The sequence below is a fragment of the Mchenga conophoros genome, linkage group LG19, assembly GCF_057382185.1.
Source record: "Mchenga conophoros isolate Kocher_MC1m ecotype Shallow Benthic linkage group LG19, M_conophoros_male_GT1.1, whole genome shotgun sequence".
Classification (NCBI taxonomy): Eukaryota; Metazoa; Chordata; class Actinopteri; order Cichliformes; family Cichlidae; genus Mchenga; species Mchenga conophoros.
Window position 1 is genome coordinate 18,890,831 of NC_140544.1, and position 23,898 is coordinate 18,914,728.

Here is a 23,898-nt window from a genome sequence, read left to right on the forward strand (position 1 = left end):
ATATTTATATACATCAACAAACCCAGCCTACAGAAAGAAAGCATGTTTTGCATCAGCCCACATGATCAATGTTGCACACTGCAGTGACACACCTACCTGTAACTCTTCATATCAGTGTAACTACACTGACAGAATAAAGACACTCTTAGTTTTAGAACATGGCTATCACCAGACACAGTCTGCTCAGCTTGTTGGTATCTGTGCTCTGGATAAAAGGTATACTAGTGTAAGACTATCATGCATATTCTAGAAATCTAACATTCTGGGAAACTGTCTTCTGCAAGAGTTAAAATGTTTACTTCTTTAACTTTCACTCCTCTACACACAGGTGGTGCTGATGGAAGTGATGTCCAGCAGACACTCAGTCTGTGGGACAGGGAGGGTAAAAGTGCAACAATGCAGTGTAATCACACGAAGGGTAGTGACTATCTCTGGATGTACTGGTTCAGACAGCTACCTGGAGAAACCATGACACTAATTGTGTTTGCAACAACGGGCAAAAAAGATAATGAGCATGACTATGGAGATTTTGGCACAGAGAAATTTTCAGCCAGCAAGACTGTTGCTGAGACTGGGACATTCACAGTGAACAAACTGGAGCCAAAAGACCAAGGATGGTATTTCTGTGCTGTGAGTAAACACAATGATACAAACAGAGCAGAGAGCTGAACAAAAACCTCTGGGCAAAGTTCCCATTACCTGCTCTGCTGTAGGGAAACCTCAAGTACAACCACACACAGTCTAACTATAATCTGATGCACTCAAATATGTCTGCAGTAACGTCAAACCTCTGTCATTGCCTGATCTATTGAAAATAATTCACATAATCATAATCAAAGGTACTGAAAAGAATTAAAGTTAATGTACTGGGATGTCCTGAAGGGGGACCCACTGTACCACTATGCTATCAACATCACTGACAATTCACAGCGCAGAGACACTCCCATCAGCAGCTCTTCATTTAATCTGTGTGAGACTGTGGCTCAGTTTCTGAGCAACAAAAGATGGATGTCATCATCAATAAACAAGTTCTCTTCACGTTGGCAGTCTTCTTGCTGTGGGAATTGGGTAAGTTGCAACAAAATCAACATTCAAACTTATATAGAGTTGCATTTGTCATGCTGCAGTAAATATACTTTAATCATATTTTGATATGATGCTGAAGGATGTGAGCAATCAGAGTTCAATATGGCATTCTGTACTGTTATACATACATAGGTCACGTTGATGGGAGTGATGTTACCCAGACCCCCATACTGTGGAAATATCAGGGTGACAGTGCAACAATGAGCTGCAACCATACAAAGGGTGATCTCTATTTCCAGATGTACTGGTACAGACAGCTGCCTGGAGAGACAATGAAACTAATTGTGTTCACAACAAGAGGGAAAAAAGATGATGATCAAGACTTTGGAGAGTTCAGTAAAGAAAAATTCTCAGTCACCAAGCCAACTGCTGATAAAGGGACATTCACAGTGAAGAACCTGCAGCCAAATGACAAAGGATTGTATTTCTGTGCTGTGAGCCAACACAGTGATACAGATGAAGCAGAGAGCTGAACAAAAACCTCAGTGCAGTGTTCACAACTGTTACTATGACATAAACTGTAGGGGGACCTCAGACACCACAAACACATAAACATTCCCAGATATAAATGGTTTTCCCCATACATGTTTCTGGCACAGTTACTAACAAAATCACAGAACAAGATTAAATAGTGCAAAGAGAATTGCAGCAGAAGTGATCAATTAGATGAAAATATTGCTTCACACTGTTAAATATGCAGTCACACATAAGGTTGTATTATTACAGTGAAGCACCTGGTGTTACAAGATAAAAATATTCAAACACATTCCCACCTGTGACTCATCTCTGCTGTCATACCACACCTCCCAACACAGAAAAAGACTGAGTCTGGTCTCACAGTGTTATCAGAACACAATGATGTTCACAGCTGCTCTCATCAAACTGTCTGCAGCTTTGCTCTGGTTTGGAGGTATGTTTCATCGTGATGCTGAAGACTAGATAACCTGTGTCTTCAGCTTTAATTTAATGCTAAAATTTCGTGGTGTTCATGAGGCACTATCATAATTTGATTTTTCACACCTACAGGTCTAACTGATGGGAGTGATGTCTCTCAGACTCCTCTGCTATGGAAGTCAGAGGGTCAGTCTGCCACAATGACCTGCAATCATACTAAGAATTTTGATTACTCTCAGATGTATTGGTATCAACAGCTGCCAGGACAGAAAATAAAGCAAATCGTTTTCACAGCTCCAAAAATTCAGCATACTTATGAAAGTGGCTTCAGTGAGGAAAAGTTTCCAGCAACAAAGAGCAGTTATGAGACTGGATCTCTGACAGTGGAGAAGCTGGTGCCTGGAGACAGTGGAGTGTATTTCTGTGCTGTGAGTAAACACAGTGATGCAGGTGGATTAAAGAGCTGCACAAATACCCAGACTATGGTTTCACAATGAACTGAAGACATCAGTGTGTTTAATTATCTGTAGGGGGCGCTCAGTGCTCATTGTTCAGATTTACAGTCATACTAAGCAATATCTGCAGTAACTATGGGTATGCAATCATAAAACTCCTCTGTAAGTCAAAATGAACAGAAAAAAATAATCATAAATCTACATACATGTCACTGAATTAATTTTGGACAAGAAACATAGAAACTGTCCCCCAACAACAAACGTGAAATAAAAAAACAACACAGGAAACAATGTAAATGAACTTTGACACTTTCTCCTGATTTACCTGAAAAAAATGTAATTAAATTGGATAGCTGTTTGTTTAAAGAAGGATTGTGCTTATCATATTGTTGTTCAAGATCAGAACTGACCACATGTGTTGTATCAGGTCAGTTAAAGCCTGATTCCCCAGAATTTTAAAGAGACGCTTGCTTCAGTTGAGCAACTCTCACGTCACCAAACTCAACCAACCGACTTCACAGAATGTCACACACTGCAGTGACACACCTACCTGCAACTCTTTATAGCTGTGTAACTACACTGGTAGATGAATGTGACTCTCAGTTTTAGAACATGACTATTATTGGACACAGTCTGCTCAGCTTTTTGGTATTTGTGCTCTGGATAAAAGGTAAAATTCAATATTATTCTAAAAATCAGAAATGAACAAACTTTATGAAGCTGTCAACTGCATGAGTTTAAATTTCCACCTATGTAACTAGTACTGTTATACACACAGGTCTGACTGATGGAAGTGATGTTGAACAGACACCCTTACTGTGGGAAAGGGAAGGTCAAAGTGCAACAATGTGGTGTAATCATACAAAGGATGCTAATTATCGTTATATGTACTGGTTCAGACAGCTGCCTGGAGAAACCATGACACTAATTGTGTTTGCAACAACGGGCAAAAAAGATGATGAGCACGACTATGGGAATTTCAAAAAAGATAAATTTTCTGCCAATAAGCCTGTTGTTGAGAGTGGGACGTTCACAGTAAAGAACCTGAAGCCAGAAGACAAAGGATGGTATTTCTGTGCTGTGAGCCAACACAGTGATATAGACGAAGCAGAGAGCTGAACAAAAACCTCAGTGCAGTGTTCACAACTGTTACATAAACGGTAGGGGGACCTCAGACACCACAAACATTCCCAGATATAAATGGTTTCCCTCAGACAAATTTCTGGCACAGTTACTAACAAAATCACAGAACAAGATTAAATAGTGCAAAGAGAATTGCAGCAGAAGTGATCAATTAGATGAAAATATTGCTTCACACTGTTAAATATGCAGTCACACATAAGGTAGTATTGTTACAGTGAAGCACCTGGTGTTACAAGATAAAAATATTCAAACACATTCCCACCTGTGACTCATCTCTGCTGTCATACCACACCTCCCAACACAGAAAAAGACTGAGTCTGGTCTCACAGTGTTATCAGAACACAATGATGTTCACAGCTGCTCTCATCAAACTGTCTGCAGCTTTGCTCTGGTTTGGAGGTATGTTTCATCGTGATGCTGAAGACTAGATAACCTGTGTCTTCAGCTTTAATTTAATGCTAAAATTTCGTGGTGTTCATGAGGCACTATCATAATTTGATTTTTCACACCTACAGGTCTAACTGATGGGAGTGATGTCTCTCAGACTCCTCTGCTATGGAAGTCAGAGGGTCAGTCTGCCACAATGACCTGCAATCATACTAAGAATTTTGATTACTCTCAGATGTATTGGTATCAACAGCTGCCAGGACAGAAAATAAAGCAAATCGTTTTCACAGCTCCAAAAATTCAGCATACTTATGAAAGTGGCTTCAGTGAGGAAAAGTTTCCAGCAACAAAGAGCAGTTATGAGACTGGATCTCTGACAGTGGAGAAGCTGGTGCCTGGAGACAGTGGAGTGTATTTCTGTGCTGTGAGTAAACACAGTGATGCAGGTGGATTAAAGAGCTGCACAAATACCCAGACTACAGTTTCACAATGAACTGAAGACATCAGTGTGTTTAATTATCTGTAGGGGGCGCTCAGTGCTCATTGTTCAGATTTACAGTCATACTAAGCAATATCTGCAGTAACTATGGGTATGCAATCATAAAACTCCTCTGTAAGTCAAAATGAACAGAAAAAAATAATCATAAATCTACATACATGTCACTGAATTAATTTTGGACAAGAAACATAGAAACTGTCCCCCAACAACAAACGTGAAATAAAAAAACAACACAGGAAACAATGTAAATGAACTTTGACACTTTCTCCTGATTTACCTGAAAAAAATGTAATTAAATTGGATAGCTGTTTGTTTAAAGAAGGATTGTGCTTATCATATTGTTGTTCAAGATCAGAACTGACCACATGTGTTGTATCAGGTCAGTTAAAGCCTGATTCCCCAGAATTTTAAAGAGACGCTTGCTTCAGTTGAGCAACTCTCACGTCACCAAACCCAACCAACCGACTTCACAGAATGTCACACACTGCAGTGACACACCTACCTGCAACTCTTTATAGCTGTGTAACTACACTGGTAGATGAATGTGACTCTCAGTTTTAGAACATGACTATTATTGGACACAGTCTGCTCAGCTTTTTGGTATTTGTGCTCTGGATAAAAGGTAAAATTCAATATTATTCTAAAAATCAGAAATGAACAAACTTTATGAAGCTGTCAACTGCATGAGTTTAAATTTCCACCTATGTAACTAGTACTGTTATACACACAGGTCTGACTGATGGAAGTGATGTTGAACAGACACCCTTACTGTGGGAAAGGGAAGGTCAAAGTGCAACAATGTGGTGTAATCATACAAAGGATGCTACTTATCGTTATATGTACTGGTTCAGACAGCTGCCTGGAGAAACCATGACACTAATTGTGTTTGCAACAACTGGCAAAAAAGATGATGAGCACGACTATGGGAATTTCAAAAAAGATAAATTTTCTGCCAATAAGCCTGTTGTTGAGAGTGGGACATTCACAGTAAAGAACCTGAAGCCAGAAGACAAAGGATGGTATTTCTGTGCTGTGAGCCAACACAGTGATATAGACAAAGCAGAGAGCTGAACAAAAACCTCAGTGCAGTGTTCACAACTGTTACATAAACGGTAGGGGGACCTCAGACACCACAAACATTCCCAGATATAAATGGTTTCCCTCAGACAAATTTCTGGCACAGTTACTAACAAAATCACAGAACAAGATTAAATAGTGCAAAGAGAATTGCAGCAGAAGTGATCAATTAGATGAAAATATTGCTTCACACTGTTAAATATGCAGTCACACATAAGGTAGTATTGTTACAGTGAAGCACCTGGTGTTACAAGATAAAAATATTCAAACACATTCCCACCTGTGACTCATCTCTGCTGTCATACCACACCTCCAACACAGAAAAAGACTGAGTCTGGTCTCACAGTGTTATCAGAACACAATGATGTTCACAGCTGCTCTCATCAAACTGTCTGCAGCTTTGCTCTGGTTTGGAGGTATGTTTCATCGTGATGCTGAAGACTAGATAACCTGTGTCTTCAGCTTTAATTTAATGCTAAAATTTCGTGGTGTTCATGAGGCACTATCATAATTTGATTTTTCACACCTACAGGTCTAACTGATGGGAGTGATGTCTCTCAGACTCCTCTGCTATGGAAGTCAGAGGGTCAGTCTGCCACAATGACCTGCAATCATACTAAGAATTTTGATTACTCTCAGATGTATTGGTATCAACAGCTGCCAGGACAGAAAATAAAGCAAATCGTTTTCACAGCTCCAAAAATTCAGCATACTTATGAAAGTGGCTTCAGTGAGGAAAAGTTTCCAGCAACAAAGATCAGTTATGAGACTGGATCTCTGACAGTGGAGAAGCTGGTGCCTGGAGACAGTGGAGTGTATTTCTGTGCTGTGAGTAAACACAGTGATGCAGGTGAATTAAAGAGCTGCACAAATACCCAGACTATGGTTTCACAATGAACTGAAGACATCAGTGTGTTTAATTATCTGTAGGGGGCGCTCAGTGCTCATTGTTCAGATTTACAGTCATACTAAGCAATATCTGCAGTAACTATGGGTATGCAATCATAAAACTCCTCTGCAATCCGGAAGCATAATTTTCTTGTACTGCTACAGTCAGAATGAACAGAAAAATAAGCATAAATACACAAACAAATCACAACATTAATTTTGGACAAAGAGGAAAGTATACTTACCTTCAGTGTTAATTGTACGATATTTACGCTCACACACCCCTCACGATATATAAACAAACTTTTAGAAATTGCCTTCCAACAACACACGTGAAATAAAAAACAACACAGGAAACAATGAAAATGAACTTTGACACTTTCTCCTGATTTACCTGAAAAAAATGTAATTAAATTGGATAGCTGTTTGTTTAAAGAAGAATTGTGCTTATCATATTGTTGTTCAAGATCAGAACTGACCACATGTGTTGTATCAGGTCAGCTAAAGCCTGATTCCCCAGAATTTTAAAGAGACGCTTGCTTCAGTTGAGCAACTCTCACGTCACCAAACTCAACCAACCGACTTCACAGAATGTCACACACTGCAGTGACACACCTACCTGCAACTCTTTATAGCTGTGTAACTACACTGGTAGATGAATGTGACTCTCAGTTTTAGAACATGACTATTATTGGACACAGTCTGCGCAGCTTTTTGGTATTTGTGCTCTGGATAAAAGGTAAAATCCAATATTATTCTAAAAATCAGAAATGAACAAACTTTATGAAGCTGTCAACTGCATGAGTTTAAATGTCCACCTATGTAACTAGTACTGTTATACACACAGGTCTGACTGATGGAAGTGATGTTGAACAGACACCCTTACTGTGGGAAAGGGAAGGTCAAAGTGCAACAATGTGGTGTAATCATACAAAGGATGCTACTTATCGTTATATGTACTGGTTCAGACAGCTGCCTGGAGAAACCATGACACTAATTGTGTTTGCAACAACTGGCAAAAAAGATGATGAGCACGACTATGGGAATTTCAAAAAAGATAAATTTTCTGCCAATAAGCCTGTTCCTGAGAGCGGGACGTTCACAGTAAAGAACCTGAAGCCAGAAGACAAAGGATGGTATTTCTGTGCTGTGAGCCAACACAGTGATACAGACACAGCAGAGAGCTGAACAAAAACCTCTGGGCAAAGTTCCCATTGTCTGCAACCTCAAGTACAACCACACCATGTCTCACAATAATGTGACACTCCCACATTTCCATCACTTCATATGTATGTCATGTCAGACTTCTCAGCGCTCACACTGTGTTTTCTATTTCAGTTTCGACATGAATGATCACAGCTGTTTAGTATTTTCATGTTGTTCTCTGAGTCTGCATTTAGATATATATAAGATAACTTTTTGATTGATTTTTAACACCACAGGTCTCACTGATGGGGGTGACGTCTCTAGAACTGCTGAGAGTTCATATCTTCAGAAGTATTGTTATCAAAAGCTGCATGAGGTGAACAGATGCATTTTTTCATAACTGCATTGGTCAGTAATAAATATAAACTAGCTTTAATCCAGGAAAAACTCCAGCATTAAAGACAAAGACTACTCAGACTGTATCTCTGAGAATCAGGAAGTTAGTGTCTGGAGACAGTGGAGTGTATTTCTGTGCTATGAATCAACATAAATGCTACAGCAGAGTTACAAAATCGAAATCTTCAATCCAGACTAATGGCAAACATGCTAGGTAGCTAGTGTGGCAAACAAACCAGATGAGCGGTTGGACTGTGCAAAGTCTAAAAACAGTCATACTTGAGATAAACTGGAGAAACACAAGGACAAGCAAGAAGAACAGGACTAGTAGGAACATTGTGAATTGCTAACCTAACAAGAAGTAGAACCAAGGAACTAAATCAGTGATTCCTAACATGAGGGCCGGTGCCCACAGGTGGTCCGTGAAGGTACTGCAGGTGGGCCGCAGTAAGAAAAGAAATTCAGGTTGAAGTTACTCACAAGCACATATTTATACATTTTACAAACACATATTGATTTATTCATTTATATAAAAAGTGAATTAAAACTGGTAATAGCAGGTAGGTAGTTTGTGATGTTACAACTATAAGGGGCAACTATAATTACCCCCCATGTATTCTTCCAAAGAGATTAACTCAGACCTGTGCTTATATATTACATTCACTTTCATTACACTCATTAAATGATATCATCAACAAACCCAGCCTCCTTAGCTTGTTAGTGTGACTGACTTTTATCTAACCATCTACACTTTAACAGACAGAAAGAGTATTTTGCATTAACCCACAGGATGAGTGGATGCCACTCACTGCAGGGACACGCCTCCCTGTAAGTCTTCATATTAGCCTAACTACACTAAAAACTGTACAAGACTCTTAGCTGTAGATCATGACTATTATCAGTCACAGTCTGCTCAGCTTGGTGGTGTTTGTGCTCTGGACAAAAGGTAAAATACTCTAAGATCAGTAGATATCCCAGAAATGTGACAGCATTTGGGAAAATGATAACCGCAAGGTGTAATATATACACTTATGTAACTTATGTTCTACACACAGGTCTGACTGATGGAAGTGATGTTGAACAGACTCCCACACTTTGGGAAAGGGAGGGTGAAAGTGCAACAATGCAGTGTAATCACACAAAGGATTTTACCTATAGGTATATGTACTGGTTCAGACAGCTGCCTGGAGAAACAATGACATTAATTGTGTTTGCAACAACGGAAAAAAGATGATGAGCACGACTATGGCAATTTTGACAAAGAGAAATTTTCAGCCAGCAAGCCTGTTGTTGAGAGTGGGACATTTACATTAAAGAACCTGAAGCCAGAAGACAAAGGATGGTATTTCTGTGCTGTGAGCCAACACAGTGATACAGACACAGAAGAGAGCTGAACAAAAACCTCTGGGCAAAGTTCCCATCATCTGTAGGGAAACCTCAAATACTGCCACACAACACTGTGGAACTGCCAAATACAATTCTTCATATATCTGTTAGACCTGTTGTTTCTATTGCAGATTGCTCAGATCACAAGAATGATCACTGATGCTATACTGGAAGTTCATTACCTTACATTGCATTACAAATCACAAGATACGCTCTTATGTTACCTTTGTAGTTATGCTAACAATGTATTTCTGTTATTTTAGAGTTGTTGGAAGTCCTGTAAAATATGTCCCTCTGTTGTGAGGGACAAAGCTGGAAGCTCTTTAAGGCAGACAGAGTGAGCTGCACGGCATCATAAAATTCCCTAGTCTCTTCACAGAATGTGCAAAACACAACCTCTCATTTGGTGATTTGTGTTTGTTCCAAATTTTAAACCGTCTCACACTTCTGATCTGCACTGCTGCCTGCTGTTTAAACTCAAAACACAGCTGTAGAGCCTGGGGACAAATTTACTCATCACTTCCCAAGAGTGATGTGAAAAGCTGAGCCCAAAGCTACGACACCAAGGTCTAACTATGTTCTGCTGATGTAACACATCCATGCAAATGTTAGTTATCTGACCGTACTGTTTTCATGGTTATTAAGTGCCGGCCATTCTATCTACCGAGGGAATACACAGCCATACTACTGTGCGCTGTGTATATCCCTCCCTCCTCCAATGTCAACAACAGGAGTGAGTCACTGAATGAACTGTACCAGCACATCAGTGAGCAGCAGACAGCCCATCCTGATGCTTTTCTCATCCTGGCTGGGGATTTCAATCATGCAGACTTAAAGTGCGTGTTTCCAAAAATACAACAACACATAGACTTTCCAACAAGGGGAAATAACACACTGGACTTTGTTTACACCACCCAGAGAGGAGCTTACAAAGCTTTTCCCCTCCCCCACCTCGGCGCCTCAGACCATATCACTGTCATGCTAATGCCTGCTTACAGACCGCTCGTTAAAGTCACCAAACCGGTTCGTAAGCGGATACAAGTGTGGCCAGAAGGGTCTTCAGAGGCTTTACAGGACTGCTTTAACACCACAGACTGGAACATGTTTAAGCAGGCTGCCACCTATAACAACACCACTGACCTCCAGGAGTACGCAGAGACTGTTACTGCCTACATCAACAAGTGTATTGAGGATGTAACAGTCACGAAAACCATAACTGTCCGGGCCAATCAAAAACCATGGATGACAGGAGAGGTCTACAGCAGAGGTGTGGACTCGAGTCACATGACTTGGACTCGAGTCAGACTCGAGTCATTAATTTTATGACTTTAGACTTGACTTGAAAAAATGTTCTAAGACTTGTGACTTGACTTGGACTTTTACACCAATGACTTGGGACTTGAATTGGACTTGAACCGGTTTACTTGAAAAGACTTGATATTTTACCCCAAATATAAAATTTAACATGCATATTATATAGAGATTGAAAATGTGAGGTCATTCACGGGTAGAACCGCAAAGGATTCTGGGAACTCGTGGCAAGCGGTACTAGCGCACGCAGGCTTTCAATTAAAATCAGTTAAACAGCGATAAAAAGAAACACAAAAATGTCAAGAAGCTGTTGTATTATTAACTGCAATAGCCGGTCGCATGACAGCCACGGGAAGCCGACGGGTAAAGAGATCGGTTGTTATCGGATTACGTCGTTGAAGAGAAATTGTTCGAGCCATGTTTCCGAAGTAACAAAGACGCGAAGGATGGTCTGGATTGCAGCCATTCAAAGATCAAATATAACGTCCCAGAACACTCCAGCTCACAGGTTAGTCTGCTCCAAGCATTTACACGAAGGTCAGTGTTTTTTAGTAGTTAATACGTCATTTTCATAACATAATTAGTGATATAGGTTACAAGCAAGTCTGGCGCTGAACAGAAATTGTCGCGCTATGCTCCTTTATTTATTGTGCATAAATAGTGAATTGTCCTGACACAATATTGCGTTTCGCTTCTGTTATTATGGTACACTGACAAAAACATATACTTTTATTCACAGGATAAAACAGGTTTTTTGTATCACTAATTGCCCAGTGCGATTACAGACTGCGGTAAAGTGAGCCGTCATTTGTGAGCCGCGGTCAAGCCAGCCGCCTCCTATCCGCGCGGTGATTACAGCATACAATATTATTGTCACTGCTACATTTCTGTAACGCTACCAGAAATTATTTCCACTACTAATTAATTACCGTTGAGCTCAAAGGTCCTATTAATAAACGGTTAACGAATGTGTATTTATGATGACAATTTGTGAGACTGGTAAACTTATGATACGTACGATGGTCTTTCGTTCTACACGGTGCATTTCAAGGTCCTGTACCCATCCGTCGGTAAACTGTACCTGGGCTTGTTGCAGTGACCTGAAGTTACTAAACTTCATGAGTGCATGCACTCACTCCAAGAACCGTATAATTATAAATATGCATATAAATATGCTAAGATGAGATAGCTGACTTCATCTAACTAGCAAATGTTGTCCAGGCTACGTTGGTGATACAGTTTTTTTAATGTGTATGATATTTTTGTCATGCGATTTTAAAGCCGGTCCTACAACCGCATCCAAGAATAACATGCAGCTTATCTCAGAACTGTCGGTGAAAATTATTCTTGGAGCTAGGTTTAATTGAGCTGCATTTTAAAGAGGTGCAATTTCACAATTTGTGTATATTTTCTAAGTTCACTATTTTGTCATGTGTTGAGAAAAACACAGATTTTAAAATTACATGGTCTAATATTTACATTTAGCATAACTGCAACATTATTTTTTCGTTTTTGTTTTTTTTTAAAGACTCGAAAGGACTTGAAATTCAAAGTTTCAGACTTGTGACTTGACTCGGACTTTTACACCAGTGACTTGAGACTCGACTCTGACTTGCCTGACATTACTTGAGACTTGACTTGAGACTTGAGGATAAAGACTTGAGACTTACTTGAGACTTGCAAAACAATGACTTGGTCCCACCTCTGGTCTACAGGCTGCTGAAAGCTCGGAATGTTGCCTTCAGAGATGGAGACGAGGCGAGCCTGAGGACAGCTAGGGCCAACCTTTCCCGTGGCATCAGAGAGGCTAAGAGACAGTACTCCAGGAAAATATCTCATCACTTCAAAGACAGCAGAGACTCACGGAGCCTGTGGCGGGGCATTCAGACCATCACAGACTACAAGCCCCCACCACAGACCTGTGATAGCACTATCCCCCTGCTGAACGAGCTGAACACTTTCTTTGCTCGCTTTGAAGTACAAAACAGCACCACTGCACAGAAGACCCCACCCCCTCCTGGTGATCAGGTGATGACTCTGTCCCCGGACAGCGTGAGGAGATCCCTCAGCAGGATCAATGCACGTAAAGCTCCGGGTCCTGACAACATTCCTGGTCGTGTACTGAGAGACTGTGCAGTGGAACTCACTGATGTCTTCACAGACATCTTCAACATATCACTCATCCAGGCTGTCGTCCCCACATGTTTTAAAGCCACCACAATCATTCCGGTTCCAAAAAAGTCATCTCCCTCCTGCTTTAATGACTACCGTCCTGTTGCACTTACTCCCATCCTGATGAAGTGCTTCGAACGACTAGTCATGCAACACATCAAGACTGTCCTGCCCCCCTCCCTTCCAGTTTGCGTATCGGCCCAACCGCTCAACCGATGATGCTATTTCCACTGCACTCCACTCAGCACTCACACACCTGGACAAAAAAGACTCATATGTTCGAATGCTGTTCATAGATTTCAGTTCAGCATTCAACACTGTAATCCCCCAACAGCTCACTCAAAAACTGGTCCAGCTGGGGCTCAACACCTCACTGTGCAACTGGCTGTTGGATTTCCTCACTGGAAGACCTCAAGCAGTACGGGTCGGCAGTAATACATCCAGCACCATCATTTTAAACACGGGGGCCCCGCAGGGATGCGTGCTGAGCCCCCTCCTCTTCACTCTGCTGACCCATGACTGCACTCCATCATACAGCTCCAACCTCTTCATCAAGTTTGCGGACGACACAACGATGGTGGGTCTCATTAGCAACAGGGATGAGACCGACTACAGAAGTGAGGTGAGACGCCTGGCCACGTGGTGTGTTGACAACAATCTCTCTCTGAATGTGGAGAAGACGAAGGAGATTGTTGTGGACTTCAGGAGAATGCACACCCAACATGCTCCTCTGACCATTGACGGAGCGTCTGTGGAGAGAGTGAGCAGCACCAAGTTCTTGGGTGTGCACATCACAGAGGATCTCTCCTGGACGTACAACACCACAGCACTGGCCAAGAAATCACAGCAGCGTCTCTTCTTTCTCCGCAAACTAAGAAGAGCAGGAGCACCAGCCCCCATCATGCACACTTTCTACAGAGGCACCATCGAGAGCATCCTGTCGAGCTGCATCACTGTGTGGTTTGGAACCTGCAATGCGTCCTGTCATAGAACCCTCCAACGCATAGTGAGAGCTGCAGAGAGGATCATTGGTGTCTCTCTCCCCTCCCTCCAGGACATTTACAGCACCCGTCTCACTAAAAAAGCCCTTTGCATAGCGGCTGATCCCACGCACCCAATGCAAAGCTTCTTCAAGCTGCTGCCGTCAGGGAGGAGACTGCGGAGTCTCCAGGCCAGGACCAGCAGACTGAAGGACAGCTTCATCCATCAGGCTGTCAGGAAGCTTAACTCCCTCCCGATTCTGCCCCCTCTCCCCTCTTCTCCTCCATGGTCTCACTGAACTCTGTCACACACACACACACACACACACACACACACACACACACACACACACACACACACACACACACACACACACACACTCTCTCTGACTCACTCACTGGCCTGCACCAGTTACCAGTCACCTTGTGGAGCATTGGACTGCCATTAGCTCATAAGACTTTGTTGTTACACTATCTCTTACCGTACATTACTAAATCTCCATTTGCACTATTTGCCTATTTGCACTACTCTGCCTGGTTTACACTCAATGTCATTTACCCTTACTTGAATATTGTATATTGTATATTGTATAGCTTTCTTGGTATAATTGTATTGTATTTATTTAAATTTTTACTTTTTAATTATTTTACTTGCATTTCTTAATCACTCTCTTATATATATTTAAATGTTCTTTTGCTATTTCATCTAGGGTTTGAGAGTAACGAAATTTCTATTCTCTGTATGTCCTGTACATGTGGTAGAATTGACAAATAAAGTTGACTTTGACTTTGACTTTGACTTTTCGGCACTCACAAACAACACAGTGATCCAGTAATTTTGGTATCAGTACAAAATGACTGGGATTACAGGGAAATAGTACATGGTTATTACCCTAGCCTGTGTCTTATCATATATATCGAACCATTTTGGAAAAAACACATAGAATAGAATAGAATAGAATTCAACTTTATTGTCATTGCACATGCACAGGTACAGGGCAACGAAATGCAGTTTGCATCCATCCAGAAGTGCTTTAGTGATATAGGTATATTACAATATATATTAGCAATAGTATAGATATGTAAGTATATTACAGAAATGGGTCTATTATGGTATGTTATAATGTACACGGTATGAAGTATGTTGTGAATATTCTATAACTAAGTATGTACAGGCTGTAGTGAGTACAAGCTATGTACAGGCTATGAACAGGATATAAATATGAAAAACTATACAGAATATGAAATAAATAACTTTACAGAAATCTGAGATATACAGCTATACAGAAATGGGAACTATGCAAGTTGTAAACAGTTGTAGGATTAAAGATTATTGAATGTACAGAATGATTATTTACACAGAGCTGTACAGTAGTGCAGTTAAGATAAGTGAGGGTGTAGATAGTTTCTACAGAGGCTATATAAAGTGCTAGTGGTTGTGAGTGGTGGTTCACTCCATGTTATTATTGTGTGTTTGAGGGTACAGTTGTCCATTGTGGGGGTGTGTATGTTCAGTCCATCTAAAATGAACTGTCAGATCAACTTAACATTCAGCTATGAAAACATAATTTTGTTTCAACATTTCTTGATTGTGACAATTGAAGTACTCCAACTAGTATACATGTCTGATTACTAAAAATAAGACATTTCTTGCAACTTTCAGTTTTATATTTATGAAAGACCAGCCTTCACAGCAGATATTTTAATATTTCAACTGATAGCATCATAAACTTTTCATAATTCTTTATCTTCGTTAACTGACTGATTCTGAAGCCAATTTTAATGCTTTGTTCAGCTCAGAACTTCAAGCCTGGCCCACTGAGCTAATCAATGTGACTGATCTGTATGTAGGGGGGAGCTCCTGTACAGCTTTTATCTATGCATTTTACTTGACGTGTGAGCAGATTTTTTTTCCTCACACCAACTCATAGGATCAAAGAACATCATACATTGTACTACCTGTTTGAAATTCTTCTTATCTCTGTAACTACAGTAAACCAACAGAGAACATGACTGTTATTGGATGCGGTCTGCTCAGCCTGTTGGTATTTGTGCTCTGGATTAAAGGTAAAGTTTATAAGGTGACAACATTTATGAACCTGTCATTAGTTGAGGGTAAAATATTGTAAGATCAGCATTTATATATTCCAGCTATCAGAAGGCGACAACTGTCAAGTGCAAGAGTTAAAAAGTTTACTTGATTAACTTTAACTGTTGTACACACAGGTGGTACTGATGGAAGTGATGTCCAACAGACTCCCATACTGGGGGAAAGGATGGGTGGAAGTGCAACAATGTAACTGTAACCACACAAAGGGTGATGTCTATTTCCAGATGTGCTGGTATAGACAGCTACCAGGACAAACTCTGGAACTAAATGTGTTCATAAGTATAGCCAAAAATGGTGATGACTATGACTATGGAAATTTAAGCACAGAGAAATTTTCGGCCAGCAAGTCAGTTCCTGAGAGTGGGACATTGACAGTGAAGAACCAGGAGCCAAAAGACAGAGGCTTGTATTTCTGTGTCGTGAGCAAGCACAGTGATACAGACACAGCAGAGAGCTGAACAGAATCCTACATGCAATTTCCATTCCAGTTTCCATTATCTGCTCTACTTAAATAAACTTCAAGTACGTACACACACTGTCTCACAGTAATGTGACACTCCCACGTGTATCTCTGCATATATCACACCCGCTGACAGTTGACTGTGGTTTCTATTTCAGTTTGCTCAGAATGCAGTGATGATCACAGCTGCTCTGATCAAACTCTCTGCAGCTTTGTTCTGTATCGGAGGTACTTTACAAGTTGTTATTTTACAGTAAAAGCTGCTATGCTGTGTTTTTAGTTAACATATAGAAATGTTGTTGGAGGTCTTGTTACATGATGTGACTTTTTAATTCTCAGGTCTAACTGGTGGGAGCGATGTCTCACAGACTCCCCTGTTGTGGAGTACCGAGGGTCAGTCTGTCACAATGAACTGCAGCCACACTAAGGGGGTTGCATATCGACAGATGTATTGGTATCAGCAGTTGCCAGGGAAGGGAATGAAGCAAATTGTTTTTACAACTGCATACAGTACTCACACATATGAAAGTGGCTTCAGTGAGGAAAAGTTTCCAGCAACAAAGACCAATGAACAGACGGGATCTCTGACAGTGGAGAAGCTGGTGCCTGGAGACAGTGGAGTGTATTTCTGTTCTGTGAGTGAACACAGTGATGCAGGTGGATTAAAGAGCTGCACAAATACCCTCTACAGACAGCACACTGATAAACTAAAGATATCAGTGTCTGTAGGGGGAGCTCTGTACCTGTTACTGATGTCAGGACTTGGTTAGGGTTCAGCATTCCTTTTTTAATGATCTAAGATAAGAATGTCTTATTGCAGTTACACTTTATTTATTTACAAGCTAATTTCTCTATTTCAATGAAATAGAGAAATTTCTATTTCTATTTCAACACAGCAACTTTAATAAAATATTATACTACATCTGAGTTTTACTTTATGTTTTTGATAGTTTTTTATGAATAGTCACAAGCAGACAAGTACCTGAAAAGGGAATTTTCTGTGAATAAAGGCCACATTTATTTGGATTGTGTTGTACAACAAGACACACGGCCTAATTGAAACTGCCTAGTATTAAAATTGTGCATGGTAGCAGTAATGATTTACCTCTTTTGCAGCACAGCATCATGCTTAACAGCTCCCGAAAATATCTCAGTGTAAGAGTAATCTTTAAAGAAGATCAGCATGAACTCAGCTCTCATCATCATCATCATCCATTTCTTGGTTCTCTGTTTCTGGTATTTAAACCTGCTTTAGTTCCATGATATTCGTTTTAGATGAGTTAGTATCAACAGCTTTCAGGGAATAGTGCCTTTGAAAACGAGAGAAATAAGTGTACAGCAAACTGGCCAACTGCTATAACATTACAATAACAGTTGGTTGCTATATCATTATATTTATATACTTTATAACACACTGATAAGAAAGAGTGGGGGAACTATCACTCAGCCAAATATTTTTTGAGTTTTGAGCACTGATAGACAGTGTAATGAATATACATTACACATAAACGGTTTATTCCATTTAAGGGTACACAGAAAAACCTACACTGCTGCAGGAAGAACCTGCAAACACCCCCAGCTGACCAGGAGAGTCAAGCCAGGAACCTTCTTGCTTCAATACTGGCACATTCTGTTCCTTACCTTCTTGGTATCATAATTTTTGTCTCCTCCCCTTTAAGTAACCCACAGCATGTGTTCAGCCTCTCACTCAGTGCAGATACAAAGAGGAACATAAAGACATTATGATGAGAATCATCACCAGGATCATTCTTCTGCTTCTCTGCTTCTGTAGGTTTGAAACTGAACTTATTGCTCACAACTGGCATTTTTCCTTTGGTTCACTTTATATTGCTTTTCACTTTCACCACAGGTCCTTCATTGTGCACAAGAGTTCAGCAGGTTCCATCATCAATATTAGGAAGTATTCATGGTGAAACAAGAATCAGCTGCAACCATTCAGAGAGTACATACATCGTAATATTGTGGTACCAGAAGCCAAGGGGTGACTCTGCTCTTAAACTGATTGGATATATTTTATATGGAAACCCAACCATTGAGGATGGATTCCAAGAATCTTTCAAAATTAGTGGAGATGGGTCAGTAAAATCTCAGCTTGAAGTGGAGAAACTCAAAGCTGAAGACAGCGGTAGTTATTACTGTGCAGCTAGTACACACAGTGAGCTAGTTAACGTCTTGCTTTTACAAAAACCCTACATGATATTACGCCACATAAATAAGTAGCAAAGAAGAGCGCACCTGCATCTAGCTGCTGTTTATGGCAGGAAATCACCAGTGATATCAGCCATAAAACCATCTCTTCCTGTGTTAGCCCACACAGAAGAATGCATTGATGATGAAGTGACACGCATAATGTAGATCCCTCCTCTTCCTTTACATTCAGGCAGCTCTGTTCATATTCGTCACACCTTTGTTTTCATCAATGTAAGGATCATGATCAGAATTATCATCCATTTTGGAACGCTGTCGTTCTGTTTAACAGGTAATGTTCAATTCAAACTTGCAAAATCTTCTTAAAATATTTAAAGTTTTTTGTTACCTCTAACGCTTTTATTTTTTGAACTTTTATTCTGCAGAAGTCCCAAAATCTGGCGTTCATCAGACTCCAGCTGCCCTCATTAAGGCCCCAGGAGAGGAAATCCAAATAAACTGCAACCATTCAAACACTAAACTTGATATGATACAGTGGTACAAGCAGTCTCCGGGGAAAAATGAAATGATTCTACTCGGTTATGCACAATTTACCTTTACAGCTGTTGAAGATGCATTTGAAAACATTTATAAAGTGACAGGTGAAGGAAGTAAGCTGTCAACTTTTCACATTCCAAAGCTGAGAGAGTCTGTGGACAGCGCCATGTATTTCTGTGCTGCCAGCGCTGCACAGTGTTGCATCTACTATCCTTCTTCAACAAAAACCTTCTCTAATGCAGACAGCAGCAGTTATTCTGGAGAGCACCAAATAAACCACATATCAGTGACTGCTCACACAGCTGTCATGCCATGAAACAGCTATAATTATTTCATCCTTTAGGGAGCACTGTTGCTCTCCACATTGTTTGAATTATGATCATTCCTCATTATGAGGAAACAATACAAAACTCTTAAACACAGCAGGAGTTCTCTAGAAAGAAAAAGACGAGCAATAGAATCAAGAATAATAGAAATGGGTAGAGAAGAAGAAAAAGCAATAGTGACAGGAGCATTGAGGAGACTGCTTCCCTGTTAGCTCCTTCCTTTCTCTGTACTTACATCCTGCCCCACCATGCAACAATCATCTGTTTCATTCACCCACAACCTCAGCTTTCTTTCCCTTTCCTCTATTAACTTCAGCCAGTTCCCTTCCCTTTCTAGCCTTAGCCCAGGACTGTGTTGTGATCCAGAAATAGCTGTGCATATGTTGTACCAGAATTTTCTATTAAGGATTTACTAACAGACAAGACCTAATACAATAACAATGTTTTGACTTTACTTAAACTCGGGCTGTGTATTTGCATTGCACTGTACTTGTGTATTGCTAGATCCCACAGTACTAGTGTTACTAATAGAAGCATTAATAAAACTCTTTAATTTAACCATTTTGCCTCCCTGTCTCCTTTTTTTCACCCAGACACTTTTTGTTACTTTCCCTCATACTCTGGACCTTTTTAGGGGAACGTATCAATGTGTGTGTGTGTGTGTGTGTGTGTGTGTGTGTGTGTGTGTGTGTGTGTGTGTATCTGCCCCCTAAAATTCAATATTCCAGTGATCAGTATCACAGCTCAGTCTCACGCACCTGTATCATTTTCCTTTATGGTGTGGCAGTATATCTTTCTTAAGACCTTAATACTACATCAGGCTGACACCATGACAGTGGGCTCCACCCACAGAATGAAGTTTTACTCAAAAGCTAGTTTACTCAGAAACGTTGGAAATCCAAAGCAGAATTGAAAACAAAGCATCATGATTTTTCTGCTCCTGAGCGTCCATTTAAACTCTATTCTAGTTTCAGGTAAATACCATAAATGTGCTTAATGGTTTAGGACTTGATTGCACAGTACTATTATAACACATCATTTTAGGTTAACTATATATTGTTTCTTACTTTTGATGTTGGTCTGTTCAACAGGTTCCTCTTTCAGTGATAAAGTCGACCAGACTCCAGCTAATATTTACACAAAAGGAGAAGATGCTAAAATCTACTGCTCACACAGCATTACAAACTATAACCGGATCCTCTGGTACAAGCAGTCAAAAACACAGCTACAACTGCTCGGACTTTTATTTTTAGGTAAAGGTACTATAGAGCCTGGAGTTAATGTGACGATGGATGGGGGTGCAAATGAAAAAGAGAACTGCACATTAACAATTAAGGACATCGAACTGAGCAGCAGTGGAGTGTACTTCTGTGCTGCTTATTACCACAGTGCTGCACATCACTGCACCTCAATACAAAAACCTATCAAACATATGTTCTTAATCTTTTTAATACAGCCTCTCACACCTGGAATCAGCCATTAAAACCAATGTTGATCAGATATTATAACAGAAGGTTCCCTATAAACAACTATGCAACATTTGAGCTGCCACTTCCTGTAATAAAGGCCAATCTCAAATTGCAAATATATCTGTAGAGGATTATTATTGGCTGTTGACTATGAATAAAACAACTTAAAAAACAAAAATCGTTTTAAGATACATTAGCTAAGTTTTACATGTTTAACCATTTAAATACACAAGACTTGTATTTCTTAAAGTACTAGAAAATTAGTGATTTAATTATTTTAAATACATTGACTAAGATGAAGTAACTTGGTTGGTTGGGTCTCTCTAATTAATAGGAGAGTTTCCTCTACTAGTGTAACCTTGGTTGTGGTGCATGTCCTCTCATGTCCTGTCATAAGGTGGCAGAATATCTTTGAGTTTCTCACTGAACCAGGTGTGTGAATTGGTGGTTGTGAATGGCCAAATCCTTTAGATAAAAATAAACCTCAGGATATAATAGGACTCCACCCCCCGAGTGATGAATTGACATAAGAGAAGTTAGACGTAATTGGCACAACTAAGAACATCTGTGATAGCAAGGCATCATGATTATTCTACTCCTCTGCATTTATTTTAAATGTAATCTAGTTACAGGTAATGTCATGAATGTGTTAAATATATTTGATGAGCATATTATACACTGCTACTATTATGACTGTATGCCACAATTCTTTATGTAATTTTTCATTTGTACTTACATATTTGTCTTACTTTTGTTTGGTGTCTGTTCAACAGTATCCTCTTCAAGTGATAAAGTCGACCAGACTCCAACTAATATTCACACAAAAGGAGAAGAAGCTAAAATTTACTGCTCACACAGTATTCAAAGCTATAACACAATCCTCTGGTACAAGCAGTCAGAGGAAACCCTAAAATTGCTCGGACACCTGCGTTTTGGCACAGGTACTCCAGAGACTGGAGTAAATGTCACTATAGATGGGGGTGCAGAAAAAGAAGAGAACTGCACATTAACGATCAAGGATCTCAAAGTGAGCAGCAGTGGAGTGTACTTCTGTGCTGCTAGTTACCACAGTGCTTCACATCACTGAACCACAATACAAAAACCTATCAAACTTATGTTCTTAATCTTTTTAATACAGCCTCACACCTGGAATCAGCCATTAAAACCAATGTTGGTCTCACAAAGATCAGATATTATAACAGAAGGTTCCCTATAAACAACTATGCAACATTTGAGCTGTCATATCCTGTTATTAAAAACAATACCACAACCTTCCTACATGTATCATGTTCACCTTACTGACTTAAGTTTGTGACAATTTTTTAAGTTTACTGTAACTTAAAATATTTTTTAACATCATAAAAAATATATTTGTTTCCTATTATCATCTAATACAACCAAATGAGTGATAAGATAGAAGCCAATCTCCAATTGCAAATACATCTGTAGAGGATTATTATTGGCTGCTGATTATGAATACAACAGCTTAAAGAAGAAAAAACAAAACATCTTATGAATTATTATTTAAGTTTAAATACTCAAGACTTATATTTCATAAAGTACTAGAAAATTAGTGATTTGATTATTTTAAATACATTGAATAAGGTGAAGAAACTTGGTTGGTTGGGTCTCTGTAATTAACAGGAGAGTTTCCTCTACCAGTGTAACCTTGGTTGGGGTGCATGTCCTCTCATGTCCTGTCATAAGGTGGCAGTATATCTTTGAGTTTCTCACTGAACCAGGTGTGTGAACTGGTGGTTGTGAATGGCACAATCCTTTAGATAAAAATAAACCTCAGGATATAATAAGACTCCACCCCCCAAGTGATGATCCACTCATAAGAGGCGGACATAAGAGAAGTTAGACGTATCTGACACAACTGAGAACATCTGTCATAGCAAGGCATCATGATTATTCTAGTCCTCAGCATCTATTTTAAATGTAATCTAGTCACAGGTAATGTCATGAACGTGTTAAATATATTTGATGAGAGTATTATACACGGCTCCTTTTACAATTTTATGCCACAAATTTTGATGTAATATTTTGTTTTGTAATTATATATTGTATCTTACTTTTATTGGTGTCTGCTCAACAGTTTCCTCCTCAAGTGATCAAGTCAGCCAGACTCCAGCTAATATTTACACAACAGGAGAAGAAGTTAAAATCTACTGCTCACACAGTATTCAAAGCTATGAAATAATTCTCTGGTACAAGCAGTCAGAGGAAACTCTACAGTTGCTTGGATACCTGCGTTTTGGCACAGGTTATCCAGAACCTGGAGTGAATGTGACAATAGATGGGGGTGCAAATGTAAAAGAGAATTGCACATTAACGATCACGGATCTCAAAGTGAGCAGCAGTGGAGTGTACTTCTGTGCTGCTAGTTACCACAGTGCTGCACATCACTGCACCTCAATACAAAAACCTATCAAACATGTGTTCTTAATCTGTTTATTACAGCCTCTCACACCTGGAATCAGCCATTATAACCAATGTTGGTCTCACAAAGATCAGATATTTCAACAAAAGGTTCCTTATAAAAAAAAACAATGCAACATTTGAGCTGCCACTTCCTGTAATAGAGGCCAATCTCGATTGTTAAATATATCTGTAGGGGATTATTATTAGCTTTTGACTATGAATAAAACAGTTTAAAACAAAAAAACAACTTTTTAAGATATATTAGTTAAGTTTTAGATGTTTAACCATTTAAAAACACAAGACTTACGTTTCATACAATACTAGAAAACTAGTAATTAATTACATTCACTAAGATGAAGAAACAAGTTCACTTTCAAAGATTTGTGAAATCAGACCTGAAAATTCTGAATTAGTGTTGGACTTTTAACAAACCAACATCTTATACTGCATTAAAATGTACAGCTATTATAAATCCTTTAATCATTTTGAATTACTACAACAAATGGTGATTTGTGATGATTTGCTTCCTGTTGTGTAAGGGTGGTATGCTTTTGACCATAGAGCTGCAGACGGGAAGTTGAAT

At 39.6% G+C, this 23,898-nt stretch overlaps 1 protein-coding gene across 2 annotated transcripts in view; it reads right to left on the reverse strand.

Annotated features, from left to right (window-relative positions):
• The window catches only part of LOC146552059 (uncharacterized), an 87,966-nt gene that overhangs the window by 5,059 nt on the left and 59,009 nt on the right, over positions 1–23,898 (reverse strand). The gene's annotated exons all lie outside the window — the stretch shown is intronic.